At 43.0% G+C, this 14,562-nt stretch overlaps 1 protein-coding gene across 2 annotated transcripts in view; it reads left to right on the top strand.

Moving 5' to 3' along the window:
- Positions 1-14,562, top strand: part of sdk (sidekick cell adhesion molecule) — a 608,204-nt gene that overhangs the window by 586,561 nt on the left and 7,081 nt on the right. The gene's annotated exons all lie outside the window — the stretch shown is intronic.

Here is a 14,562-nt window from a genome sequence, read left to right as displayed (position 1 = left end):
GTTCTAATACCGTATCTGGTGAAATATAATTTGCTCGTCCCATTCCCCCAATTAACACCTTGCTAGGTTTGAACAGCAGCTGCTCTTGTATTGGGTGTTTCACCTTTAGGCGGTTTTTGGATTTCGAAGTACATTTGTAACACATAACAAATTTCTTTATTGAAAACCCATAATGACGATGAATAAGTACTGAATATTATTTTTGAGAGAGATCCGCGTTTTCAGTACTGTATAATATATTCTCTTAATTTGAAGGAATATCCTGTTATTTGACATCCTTACTTTAGGACGTACTCAGCTACCAAGAACATCAGAACAAAATTCTAACATTTTAAAAAGATATACAGCCAAACCTCGTTAATGCGTTCCCCATTAACACATCGTAAATTCAAAGTCCCAATTCTCATCATATTAAGTTCATATAAAAATACCTCGCTTATCACGTCACGATGTTCGCCATTACCGCTTACTACGATCACAGTTTTCCTACCCCTGAAAATGTTATTTGTCGTCCATTGTGGAAGGACGTGATTTCCAACTCGGGTAAGAGTCCTCGCTGCAGTTGAGTGATAGCAGGAAAAGGCTTTGAACTTCACAGGATAAGTTGTACCTTCGGGGAGCAAACCGTTAGCCTAAGCAGAGTAAAACAGTGAGCTAATATATTTTGTCTTGAGTGAAGGGCGTGATACCCTAATTATGGATATGGAAAAGGTCGTTAAACTCCTTATTATTGAAGACAATTAAAACTCGCACCTTCCAGTTTTAACTCAATCACTCGAGTTGGTTGCTCGAAGTTTTGTCCGATTCAAAATGGCGATCAAGGTCGTTCTGTCGTAGTTGTACATGGCCAGTTCATTGTCTAACAGTGTGACCAGAAAATAAAGTTTAATATCCCACTGGTCCAAAATAAAATGCTCCTATTAACATTTGTTTTAGAAATAATACTTCAATATTTTTATGGGCTCTGAGCAAATGTTTTCATATTTGTTGTTTATTCTTTTTCACACCTTTTAATACTCTCTTCTCAATTAGTTTTCACCGTAGCCATAGATATACGACATAAAATGCCCTCATGTCGGAAAATAATCGTATCTAGTGTTACCAATATCCCTGTTGGATAGTTTTTATTTGTATATTCAGTGGTACGTTTTCATAAGTTATGAATTTCATTATGGTCTGCATTGACAATTGATCACTATCAAAGGGTAGGGAAAAGTCCACATCTTCAGTACCATTAGATTAATATTATATCTTATATAATTGGTACTAGTTTCAACCTTGCTACATTAGGTCATCTTCAGCCATGATCAGATTGGATATACATGCATACATATAACCACCAATAAAAATTACAAAGTGGTATGTCTTAAGTAAAACCTAAATCTAAAAGAGTGACAAAATGTCTGACTACACATTTAAAATTGGTGTTGGACTATGCCGGCCCCATGATGTAGGGGTAGCGTGCTTGTCGGCCAGGTCAGGGATTTTTACCTGGGCCTGAAGGCTGGTTTTGAGGTCCACACAGCCTACCTGATTAGAATTGAGGAGCTATCTGACGGTGAGATGGCGGCCCCGCTCTAGAAAGCCAAGAATAACGGCCGAGAGGATTATTTGTGCTGACCACATGACACCTCGTAATCTGCAGGCCTTCAGGCTGAGCAGTGGTCGCTTGGTAGGCCAAGGCCCTTCAAGGGCTGTAGTGGCATGGGGTTTGGGGAGGGTGTTGGACTATGACAATGTCTTTATAATAACCAAGTATTCTCGAGTGATCTTTGAGCATATTCATTGTGTGTATAGTGGAGATCGACAAATTATGTCTTGTTGAATAGAATATGTGAGTAACAGTTTACATATGTAGCATGAAGGGGACATTCGCAACTTCAATAAGTGCCCTTTCCGTCAATCTATTGTTTTAATTCAGTGTGAAGTAAATGTCTGAAAAAGAAAGAATATTTGAAGTGAATTTTGAGAAAAGAGGGGAAGCTAAAAGATAGAGAATAATATACAGCTATAAGAGACTCCCCCCATGTTCCTCGTAATTTATGTGCACTCGGCACAGAGACCAACACCAGACTGATTGCCAAGAGGGTGCGGAGGCAGGAGTTGGAGGAGGGATGTGTGAGGCTGAGTCATGATTGAGACAGTGGAGTGAGCGGATGTGCTGAATGTGGGCGATTCACTAGTGCAGTACAGGGCAGCTATAGGAAGATTGAATGGAGGAGTGAAATGTAAAAAAGTGATAGGAGAGATGAAAAATGGGCAACAAATGGGTGTATTGGCAACCTTGATGGTAGCCACAGTGATAGCAATCTTAATGGAAATTGGTGGAGTTGAGCTAAACCCGGGGCCTGCACGTTGGTGTAATCGGATGGGAAGAATTTGAAATGATTAAGGAACTGATCAAAGAAGCATGTCAAGATGAGCAAACAAGAGACCTAATTAGAGAGCAAGCCAAGGAAATAAATAAGGAAATACAAGAGTTAAAACAGTATGTTAAAGAGGAGATGAATGTGATAAAAGAGAGAGTGACTCATAACACGGAGGAAGTAGAACGATTGAAGACCAAAGTCAGGGATTTAGAGGAGGAACTGAGTCAAGTAAAGTGGTCTGAAAACAGGACTAACCAAGAGCTCAGGAGGAAAAGCCTTTTAATTTATGGTGTGCCGGAAGGAGACAATGAAAGCAAGGTGGAAATAGTATATAAACTGGTAGAAGTAACACAAAGTAAAATGAAGATAAACTTTAGTGAGGTGGACATAGACGATGTATATAGAGTGGGGAAAGTGAAAGGTGGAGGGCGGGTAGGTAGGGATGAACAGATTGGTAACTTGACGTGTCTTCTTTTACGTTTATGCTTTGCTTATATAGGAATGATTATGTCAAACAGAATATGAGGTTTTTCGTTGATTTCATTAATGTTGGGGCAGATGACTGTAGATGTTAGTCCTCTTTAAACAACAAGCATCAGGGTTAAAGTACCATTCTAAATGAATGTAACAGTTCTGCAATATGTTGAGCATGGTACCCTTCTTATCGACTTTCAATGCGCTTAAATTTTGGTCAGTTGATGTAAAACTATGCTTAGAGTCTACCACGTGCTGTGCCATGGCAGAAATGAAGCATTAACATGTTCCGTGTACCTTATTGAAAAACTGCGTCCTGTTCTCTACATATGTAATTTTACAGCTATTGCATTGTAGTTTGTAGAGACCTGATTGAGAAAATTTATTAGTTTGATTAATGGTATTGAATAGGTGGACCTTTCTCTACAGCAGTGCGTTTTCTCGCTTAACACGTTATTTTTCCTTGTCCCCTGCAGAAACATCTTAATGAGCTTTTACTGTACATTTGATTGTTAAAAAATGTAAACTATTCCCTGTACAAAAGCTAATGATTATGAACATGTCATTCAATGAATGAAACTCAGATATTGATAACAAATGATTTATTTGCATCATTTCACTGAGATGGGTACCCTGAGCCTCTGTTACTAGGTGACATCACTTCCATTTCACATTCTGTTGCATCACATCACGCAGATAACCCCCGGCCCTCTTGGAAGTACTGACCGACACTCTTCTGATTGGTTCCATTTGAGCCAAGTGATGATACGTGCATCACCAGCATCATCGCCAGTAGACTTTAATGTCTCAGCAAGTTTTGGATGAGATACACAATAAAGAGCTTTTCAATAGTCAGTGAAGCATGCGTACACATCAACATTCATATCGAGGCATCTCTACATTTTATTATTATTATTTACCTTTTATGGCCTTCATTGGACCACTCTAGCCAACTTTATACAAATAATTTTTCAGTTTCCTGTCAGCCCAGTACTTCTTCATTCTCTCTGATCTTATCCTTCTTCATCGGAAATCACCCTTCCTATTGTCTGTTTATTGATTCTGATTTGCAGTCTGGTTTGTTTGTCTGTGAGTTCCTTGATTTTGTCGGTTTTGTTTCTTAGGTCTTCCACTGTAATTTGTAGTTCATCCATATCTTCCTTGATTTCTGTAATCCACTTAATGTTGCACTTACTATTCCATAATTTTTCTACTATTCTCCTTGAACCGTGTGTTTGGTCTCCTCCCGCCTTAAAGGACTTGGTACCTGTGCTGTGCTCCTAGCGAGCTCATTGAAAATTTACTACCATCATTGTGCGTATTTCTGAATGTCCTAGGCATTGATTGTGTAATAAATGTGTCTCTCCCTGTTCCTCGCTTATGGCTCCATGGACAAGGAATTCTTTCCGTCCTGGGGCGTCCCTCCGTATTTGCATTTCTTTCGTATGTCGATCGTCTGCCATGCTCCCTCGCGTGTACTTACCCCCTCCCGGCTTCTCCGAGAGAGGGGCGTGATGACGTTGGTATCGGGACCTACCCCTCCCGGCGAGCCAGTGTGCCTCGCCGGGCGGTGGTCCGTCTCACTTACCTGCTGCTCTTGGTGGAGAGCACTACTCTTGGGTCGAACCAAGCACCGTGAGAGGGGCATGGGAGGTAAGATCTACTGGCTTGCTATGTGTTGGTAGGATGATGGGAGGAACTAGGAACTTGTACAGATATGTAACGCCATGTATCTGGTTGTAGTTGATAAGGAACGGCTTGGTGCCGGGATATTTGGTGAAAGTAACGTAAAGTAACTTAAAGTGTTGTACGTTTCTTGTAACATGAAAGAAAGGTTCCAGAATGTTCTGGACGTGTAGTTTAGGGAGTATGCGTGTCATTGTGAGTTCACTGATAGAAGAGTTTTCCTTACCTTGTAACTGGCGAGCTGTATATACGTTGTAGCGCTGTAGTGATTAGTAAGACTTTTATTTGGTACCAAGGTGCGCAGCTTACGTTATGTTAAACCTTTATTAGAAGAGTGGAATTCCTCTTATATTTTACAAGGATGAGAAATGGAAACGGGTTAAAACCCTTCTTTCGTTATGTTATGTTGATTTTCGTGCGCTTCCGAATTGGTTTGTTTTACATTGTCTATGAATAAAGTTGTTGTCAAGCTGTTTGAATTGGGACTTGACATTATCCTCTGGGTTGGACCTTACATTTATATCCAGATCCCTGGCCCGCTCTCCTTTGGGTCATCCTGCCGGGGGTACGGCACAGTGGTGGTAGCAGAGCGTGGTTCGATCTGGATTTCCTTTTTTTTTTCATTTACTTGCGAAATTTGAGCTCCCAGAGCTCTCTCGTCTCGGTGCTTGTAATTTTGCCTTGTGTGTTGTATCATTTACATGATGTCTGCTCGCGACATTATTTATCCGGGAGCTTTGCGGAAGGAGGAATTGCTGTATGAGTTAGCAATACGTAATTTGGAATCGAAAGGGACAGTTAAGGCCGATGAACTCTTGTTGAGGAACAATTTACATCGGAATGTCTCAGCGCCCTGTTATACCGAAAGCGAGGTCACGAGTTCGGTATCCCTTATTGAGACTAACCTCTCTGATATCGCCTCAGTGATGGATTTTCTGGAGAGCGACGTCGCTTCGCCCCATCAACTTAAGAGAGTACAGGGTCGTTTGATGCATTATGTTCATCGTGTGGGTGATTTGCTGTCATTAGCATTAAGGGAGGAGGTGTTAAATCAGGTTCAGGATTTACAGGTCAAATCTTCTACGCTTTTAGAGAACGTTGAGACTTGGCTAGCTGACCCGTCCATCAAGACTAAGCCAGTGTTACCTTCCACTGCGGCGGTGGTAGGCGAGTTAAACCAACCCACTCCTGACCTTGGGCCTGACGGGCAGCGAACTTCCCTCGAGCCGCATTTCTCATCTTTAGAGCGTTCTTCAAAACAGACTACGAGGCAACAGCCACCTTTGTCGCCGCAGGTTTCACCATTTTCGAGTATTCCTCACCCATTGAATAACATGCTGAAGGACAGCCCGCGCTACTCAGTGAATTCGGCGAGTGATGTGGTTGCATTTCTTCGTTTTCTTGTCGAATTCTTGGATCACGCTCAAGTATTTGGGTTGACACATGCACAAATTTTACAGGTGATCTATCCGCATACTGTTGGAGTTCTTTCTGATAAGATTGTTAATGCTATATCGGAACAATTATCGTTGCATCAGTTTCATGCCCATATACTAACTCACTTTATCCCCGCTAGGGCTCTTAATTCTTTGGTGCAACAATTCTACTTTCGTGTGCAACGTTTAAATGAGACCTTATCAGAATTTATTTCTGACATTAAATTTTATGCCAGGGTATTCGCACTTGATTATACGGAGGAGCAGGTGGTTTCGACTATCGTGGAAGGAATTACTCCGTCGTATCGTTCTTGCTTGTGTTTTGTGTCTCAGCCTCGTAACTTTGCCGAGTTGGAAGCTATGGTCGTCTCGGCGGAGGGCATTCGACATGCCGACTCGCTTCGCGATCCTGGTCCTTCTTCTGGCCGGGGTGTATCTGAGCGTGCTGTTACGCGTAAACCCGCCCCGTTAAAAATATGTTTTGGCTGCGGCGCGTCTGATCATCTCCGTAATAAGTGCCCTTCTCGATCTCTTCAGGCACAAGGGCCTAGCCGTGGTTCGAGTACCGAGGGGCCGCCTAGGGTTTCGAAGGTTGTATGTTTTCGCTGTGGGACCCCGGGTCATGTAGCGAGGGATTGCACGAAAGGGCCGAAAGGTATAAGAAAGTAATTTCAGTGCTAATCTTCAGTGCTTTCTTACTATACACCATAATGAAGTAGCGAGTCTTTGCCAAGCCTATCTCTGACTTTACATTCTTGCTGTATCAAAAAATTAGTTTCTTACTGTACACCACAATGAAGTAGCGAGTCTTTGACAAGTATATCCCGGGATGTGGCAACATTCAGTTCAATGAAGGTGTCCCCAGCAATCGCCAGGGGAAAGGTGGGCCATCAGGGCCGGCAACCATCATAGCTGGGATACAACCCAACCAAACCTTGAGCGGCATGCATGCAGGACAACGGCCACAGTAGTGGACCGTCTCGGAGCCTCCTTAGGCAACTCAGACGCTGGAAATCCCAATTCTTCTGAACTCGGTAGCCGTAAGACACGGCGGCTGGAGTCAATGATCGCCAGGAATCGCAGCCACGAGGGGCCCTTCTCATGGAGCAGTGGGCGTAGGTGGATACTCCAGTCCACTGTAAAATAAAGCAGAAGGCCAGCAAAGATGTCGAAAGATATCCATCCACCGGTACAGGGTACAGGGGGCCAATGCAGTGTAGGGGACCGGACCGGGGGGCATGGGAGCAGTACGGGTGCGATAGGACTCCGGGAGGACTCACATTAAATCATTCATAATAAATAAAGAATACATCCAGATTTGTTTTTCTTAAAAAAAGAACAAACTTAAACTAACTAATGGAAGAGCATATCTCCGACAAGAATGGAAATGAGTCAAAACTCTCCGGATAACCAAGTTAAAGCTTCATACCACATGAAACCAAGGTACCCGTAGCTGAAACGCTAAGCAGGCTTTACTTGCGAAAGATGAACTCGGAAGACTCTCTCCGTCTCCGGATCCTTTACCAACAAGGTGACCGGCGTTAAGAAATCAATAATTTCATACGGTCCTCGGAATCTAGGAGCGAGCTTCCCGGAAGGCACGAAATTCTTAACAAAAACATTATCTCCTACAGCGAGATCGGTCGGTCGGCGCCCCTCATTGTAACGTTCTCTCTTCTTCTCATAGGACACCTTGAGGTTTTCCTTAGCCTTTTTCCAAATTGCCCTGATGTTAAGGGGGTCAATCCTCTCTGGTAACAGTTCATCAATGTTCCAGAGATTACTGAGTGGAGAGTTGGGAACGAAGGAGAACATAAGAGACACAGGAGAAAACTGATGCGCTTCATGTACAGCAGAATTAAATGCGAAAGCCAGCCATGGCAACGAAGTGTCCCATCTCAAAACATCGTCATGATGGAAGGCGATGAGAGCGGCCCGCAAATTGCGGTTGACTCTCTCTGCATAAGAGGGTTGGGGGTGGTACGGGGACGTTGTCACATGCGTAATGGACAGGCTAAAGCAAAACTTTCTGAACAAATTCGACGTGAACGCCCTCGCATTATCGGACACCAAGTACTGGCTCGGACCAAAAGAAGAAAATATGGTTTTTAAACACCTTATGGTGGACTCTGCCGTGGCTAACCTCGTCGGAAAAAACCAAGAAAAACGAGTGAAGCCGTCGACACAAACAAATATAAATCTATTGCCATCCGTCCTTGACTTGGGGAGGGGTCCCACATAATCTATAAATAGACGTTGCATGGGTCGCGTAGCCTGGGTAGAAGACAACAGGCCGACCCGAGTATGAAGGGCAGGCTTGCTCATCCTACAAATCTTACACGCTTTGACCATCTCACGGACTTCAGCATCCAGCCCCTTCCAAATAAAGGTTTCGCGAATTTTCTCCCTGGTCTTAAACACTCCCAGATGACCAGCCAAAGGAGTTTCATGGAAATATTTAAATATCATAGGTACTAATACCGATGGAACAACAACTTTCATCTTGTGATCAGAGCGGGAGGGACAGCAAAGAACACCATTTCTTAACACATATGGGTTAACAATCTTGCCTTCTTTCAACTGCTGGACAATAGGCCCTAAGATAGGATCTTCCACTTGGAATTTTGCAAGATCATGGTATAACAACGGGGCATCAGTCAAGATCGCTCCAGCCAGGGGTAAAGAAGTTAGGACCTCAGGGTCAGAAGAGTCATCATCCTGAATAGGCTGACCAGTGAACATGCGGCTAAGCGAATCGGCCACAACATTGTCCGAGCCTCGAATGTGCCGTACATCGAACTGAAACGCCGATATTCTTATGGCCCACCGAGCTAGACGGCCCGTTTTCCTAGGTTTACCCAGGACCCAGCTCAACGCTTGGTTATCGGTTTCAAGCTCGAATTTTACATGTTCTAAATACATTCGAAACCTCTCTAGGGCAAACAACACAGCCAAACCCTCTAACTCATAGACTGAATATTTACTTTCAAGAGGAGTCAAGGTCCTGGAAGCGTAAGCAACAGGTCGCCGGCCCAGGTCGGATTCCTGCATTAAGACAGCTGCAACCGCCGAGGCTGAAGCATCGGTCTGAACAATGAAGGTTTTGGAAAAATCGGGCATCGCAAGTATGGGAGCATTAGTTATAGCCAACTTCAGATCCTCGAAGGCTGCTTGTTGTGAAGTACCCCATTCAAACTTCACCCCTTTACGCCGGAGGGCGTTAAGAGGCCCAGCACGCTTAGCAAGGTTAGGGATAAACTTACGGAAGAAGTTTACCATCCCGATGAAGCGGGCGACGCCTTTAACGTCCTGTGGGGGTCTGAACTCATCAATGGCCCGGGTGCGAGACTGGTCGACTGAAACTCCATTAGATGACACTATATGGCCTAAAAAGGACATCTGCGGCTTTGCAAAGGAAACCTTCGACAATTTAACCGTCAGGCCAGCGTTACGCAGTCTAGACAACACTTCGCGCAGGTGGTCAAGGTGCTCCTCAAAGGTTTCCGAATAGATGACGACATCGTCGAGGTAATGATAAAGATAACTGAATTTAATATCCGAAAACAACTGATCTAGAAGCCTACTAAGCACCGCAGCGCCAGTGGAAATGCCAAAGGGCAATCGACAAAATTCGTAGAGGTTCCAGTCGGTTGCGAAGGCTGTCAAATGACGGGACTCCTCTGCCAAAGGGATTTGATAATATGCCTGGTTTAAATCCAGGACGGTAAAATACCTAGCCTTTCTGAACCACGAAAAACAGGAATGCAAGTCTGGGAGCGGAACAGATTGCAATATCACCTTCTTATTCAATGACCTATAATCCAAAACTGGACGGTAACCTCCCTGAGGCTTAGGCACGAGAAATATGGGTGAGGAGTAAGCGGACGTGGAAGGCCGAATTATTCCCTCCTGCAACATGTTATCGATGATCTCCTTCAATGCTCGCATTTTTGGGGGAGAAAGACGATAGGGCGGACTCCTAACAGGAATAGAATCTGAGACCTCTATCTTGTACTCCAACAAGTTAGTCATCCCCAATTTTTCCGTCAGAACCTCGGGAAAGGAATCACACAACTCCCTAATGCTCTTGGCCTGATCCTCGGGCAAATGGCTAAGATCGGAGCCCTTTTCGTCCTCAGAGGGCACCACGGCAAAAGAAGAACTCGAGTTAGACCGCAATACAGGAATCCGAACATCACGACAAAATTTGAACCAGCAGGACCCTTCCTGTATATCCAAAACCAAGCCTGAGTAAGCGAAAAAATCAGATCCAAAGATTACAGGACACGGTAAATCTTTGGCCACATACAACGGAAATTTCCACGAAAAATTCGCAACACGAATCTTACACTGCACAACTCCCAAGACTTCAACTCTAGAAGAATTAGCAGCCACACAGGAAAAGGAAACCGGGTGGACGACGGGAAATTTACACACAGATTTATGCAGACCAAACCACTTCTCGCTTACAAAGGAAACAACACTTCCAGTATCTAAGAGTGCCGTCACTGGCTCATTATTAATCTCGGCCTTGACAAATGGAGCTACCCCCTTATTCTCGGTCGTTATCCGCAAACATTCGGCAGGACAGGATGACAAACGTTCACCTGGAGTCGTACGATGATTTTGACTAGGCGACGGCGAAGTAATGAGCCTGTCCCTGGCCTTTTGCCGGTCTAGTCAGTAATTTCAGTGCTAATCTTGGCAAGACCTCGCTATTTCATTTAATGTACAGCAAGAATGTAAATTCAGAGATAATCTTGGACTCACTACGTCATTTTGGTGAACAGCAAGAGTATTAATTTTATATATTATCTGGGCAAGGACTTGTTTCTTCATTTTTATGTGCAGCAAGATGTTACTTCTGTATATAGTTATTTATTGTAAAGCAAGAACACTATTGTATATCCAGCAAGTATTCAAGATAATGAACTTTATGCGGCTGATCTTTATGGAAGGAAAACACTTTGGTCAACCCTGGGTTGGTGTTTTGGGGGGGAGGTCTGAACCGTGTGTTTGGTCTCCTCCCGCCTTAAAGGACTTGGTACCTGTGCTGTGCTCCTAGCGAGCTCATTGAAAATTTACTACCATCATTGTGCGTATTTCTGAATGTCCTAGGCATTGATTGTGTAATAAATGTGTCTCTCCCTGTTCCTCGCTTATGGCTCCATGGACAAGGAATTCTTTCCGTCCTGGGGCGTCCCTCCGTATTTGCATTTCTTTCGTATGTCGATCGTCTGCCATGCTCCCTCGCGTGTACTTACCCCCTCCCGGCTTCTCCGAGAGTGGGGCGTGATGACGTTGGTATCGGGACCTACCCCTCCCGGCGAGCCAGTGTGCCTCGCCGGGCGGTGGTCCGTCTCACTTACCTGCTGCTCTTGGTGGAGAGCACTACTCTTGGGTCGAACCAAGCACCGTGAGAGGGGCATGGGAGGTAAGATCTACTGGCTTGCTATGTGTTGGTAGGATGATGGGAGGAACTAGGAACTTGTACAGATATGTAACGCCATGTATCTGGTTGTAGTTGATAAGGAACGGCTTGGTGCCGAGATATTTTGTGAAAGTAACGTAAAGTAACTTAAAGTGTTGTACGTTTCTTGTAACATGAAAGAAAGGTTCCAGAATGTTCTGGACGTGTAGTTTAGGGAGTATGCGTGTCATTGTGAGTTCACTGATAGAAGAGTTTTCCTTACCTTGTAACTGGCGAGCTGTATATACGTTGTAGCGCTGTAGTGATTAGTAAGACTTTTATTTGGTACCAAGGTGCGCAGCTTACGTTATGTTAAACCTTTATTAGAAGAGTGGAATTCCTCTTATATTTTACAAGGATGAGAAATGGAAACGGGTTAAAACCCTTCTTTCGTTATGTTATGTTGATTTTCGTGCCCTTCCGAATTGGTTTGTTTTACATTGTCTATGAATAAAGTTGTTGTCAAGCTGTTTGAATTGGGACTTGACATTATCCTCTGGGTTGGACCTTACATTTATATCCAGATCCCTGGCCCGCTCTCCTTTGGGTCATCCTGCCGGGGGTACGGCACACTCCTGATGATCCTGTTTTCTGGTGTCCTGATTAGATGTCCAAAAATGAAATGCGTTTCTTCCTGATTGTGCTCATTACTGGTTCTATTTCCTTGTAGACTGTTTCATTAGAAGCTACTCTCCAGTGTCCATCTTTTTTGTATGATTTGTTGATACACGTTCTAATGATTCTTCTCTCTATCTTGTGTATTTTGTCTATTTGTGCAGTGTTAGTTGTTTTGAAGATGTTTTCACTTGCGTATGTTATTTCTGGTTGAGTGATTGTTTTGTAGTGTTTTAATTTTGTTGCTATTGACAGGCCCTTTTTGTTTGTAGGTATTCTTGGTGACATATTATGCTCTGGTCAATTTATTTATTCTGTTATGCCATGCTGGCTTTTCATTGAGGTTATGTTATGATTTCTCCCAGATATTTAAATGTATCTACAATTTTGATTTCTTGGTTTCCTATGGCAATTTTGTTTATGAGTGGTGGATCAGTAAACATGATTACCGGTACTGACTTTTCAAAAGATATTCCAAGACCAATTTTCTGTGCTATTTCCTGTAGTGATATAACTTGTCTGGTTTCCTGAATATTGTTGGAGAAGAGAGCAAGGTCATCGGCAAATCCTAGGCAATTTAACACGTTGGGTGCCACGTGCCGCCATATGGCGTCACGCCAACTCAGATTTCAAGAATGGTGTGCCGCCATATGGCGTCACGCCATCTCAAATTTGAAGACCACCGTTGAGTTTCAGGTGATGCACCATAGATAATCAGCTGTGACATCTATGCACGTAAAATTGGTACTACGTGAAAGGGCGAACTTCAGGGTCTATTCCACCTATGTATTTTTACTCTGTGCCACCATGTGGCGCCACAGTATTCTTCTGAAGCCACTGACTGGCCAGTGGTCGTTGTCACAGGTGAAAGCGCGCCAGGCATTGTTTATTCCTCGTTTACGTACATATTATCACTCAGTTTATATAGTTGTGCAAAAATATAAAAAATGGAAGATATTGGTAATAATCTTACGAGGGAACACATACATGTGTTACACTCGGATTCGGCTGAAATTTGGTAGGAATATTCGTGGGAGGCAGTAGAATGCTAAGGTGAAAACTGCATGTACCCAACGCAAGTTTAAACGTCAAAATTGAACAAATAAATAGTCATAAAATTAGAAGTGCCGCGGGAGTATCGGGGTGTGCAGAGAGGTAGGGAGGAGTAAAGCAGCGGACGTGAACCAACCGGGCTGCGTCGAGCTGCGCTAGCGCGTATAGTTAGCGCGTTCCCCTTAACTTCCAGATCAATGTGCAAAACGTAAATATGAAAATAGCACATGAAACAAGTGTACAAAGGACGATGTTTGAACAACGAGGCCAGTAAGGTTTGAAAAATTACAACGAGTAACAAGAACTCGGGCGTGCCGAGACGCATATTTTCATTGTTTAGAGTTATCAGAAAACTGTTCACAATAATATGTAATGTAATATAAGTACTTGTTTTGCATTTTACTAGGTTTTCATAAATATTGTGTTAATTTGAATTAGCAAATAAATATCCCGTATTTAAAATTCGTATTGCACATTCCATGACAAAAAATTCTTTGACGCCATATGGCATCACACTATATTTTATCTTGCCTAAAAATTGATGTGACACCACATGGCGTCACACATGACCATGGTATGGTGAGATAAAATTTACTTAGTACATCATATAAATACATCCCAAGATTATATAAACAGACTACAACGCGTGCAATTGCTTTGGCACCAGCGGAATGCAATTCAAAAACATGCCTGGCACCAGTGGAATAGTGTGCTACAATCGGCTCGGCACTCAACGTGTTAAACTTATGTTGTCTGGGTCTTCCAATTCGGATGTTCTTTGGGTTAATCTTGTACCATTCCCTCATTATATTTTCCAAGGCACAGTTGAACAGCAGTGGTGACAAGCAATCTCCTTGTCTTAAGCCTGTTTTTATGATGAATGGCTCAGAGAATTTCCCTCTGAACTTGACTTTTAATTTAGTGTTGGTTAAGGTGAGTTCTATCAATTTGATTAATTTTGGATGGAGCCTGAAATTTCTTAAAATTTTCAACATTGAAGGTCTATGGATACAGTCGTAAGCTTTTTTAAAGTTCACGAAGGTTATTGCAAGAAGTTTGTTTTGCTTCTTGTAATATGCTATGGCAAATTTTAAAGTGATGATTTGTTCTGCACAGCTTCTCCAAGGTCTGAAGCCTCCTTGGTATTCACCTAATTCTTCCTCTAGTTGCTCTTTGATCCTCCTGTATAGGATTCTGGAGAAAATCTTGTATGTGCAGTCTAAGAGAGAGATACCTCTGTAATTATTCGGATTGCTTTTATCTCTTTTTTGTGGAGTGGGTGGATTATGGCTGTGGTCCAATGTTTGGGAAACTTTTCTGTTATCCAGATTTTTGTTAGGGCCATGTGTAAGGATGTTCAAACTGTATCATTGGCATATTTCTACATTCCTGCGAAAACATTTTACTATAGAATTTAAAATGTTTCTCTGCACTTTATCTTATCTTCTGCTAGATAGAG

This window comes from Anabrus simplex, chromosome 13, assembly GCF_040414725.1.
Source record: "Anabrus simplex isolate iqAnaSimp1 chromosome 13, ASM4041472v1, whole genome shotgun sequence".
In the NCBI taxonomy this organism is placed as follows: domain Eukaryota; kingdom Metazoa; phylum Arthropoda; class Insecta; order Orthoptera; family Tettigoniidae; genus Anabrus; species Anabrus simplex.
Note: the sequence above shows the minus strand (reverse complement) of the source record. Positions and strands in the feature narration are given on the sequence as shown.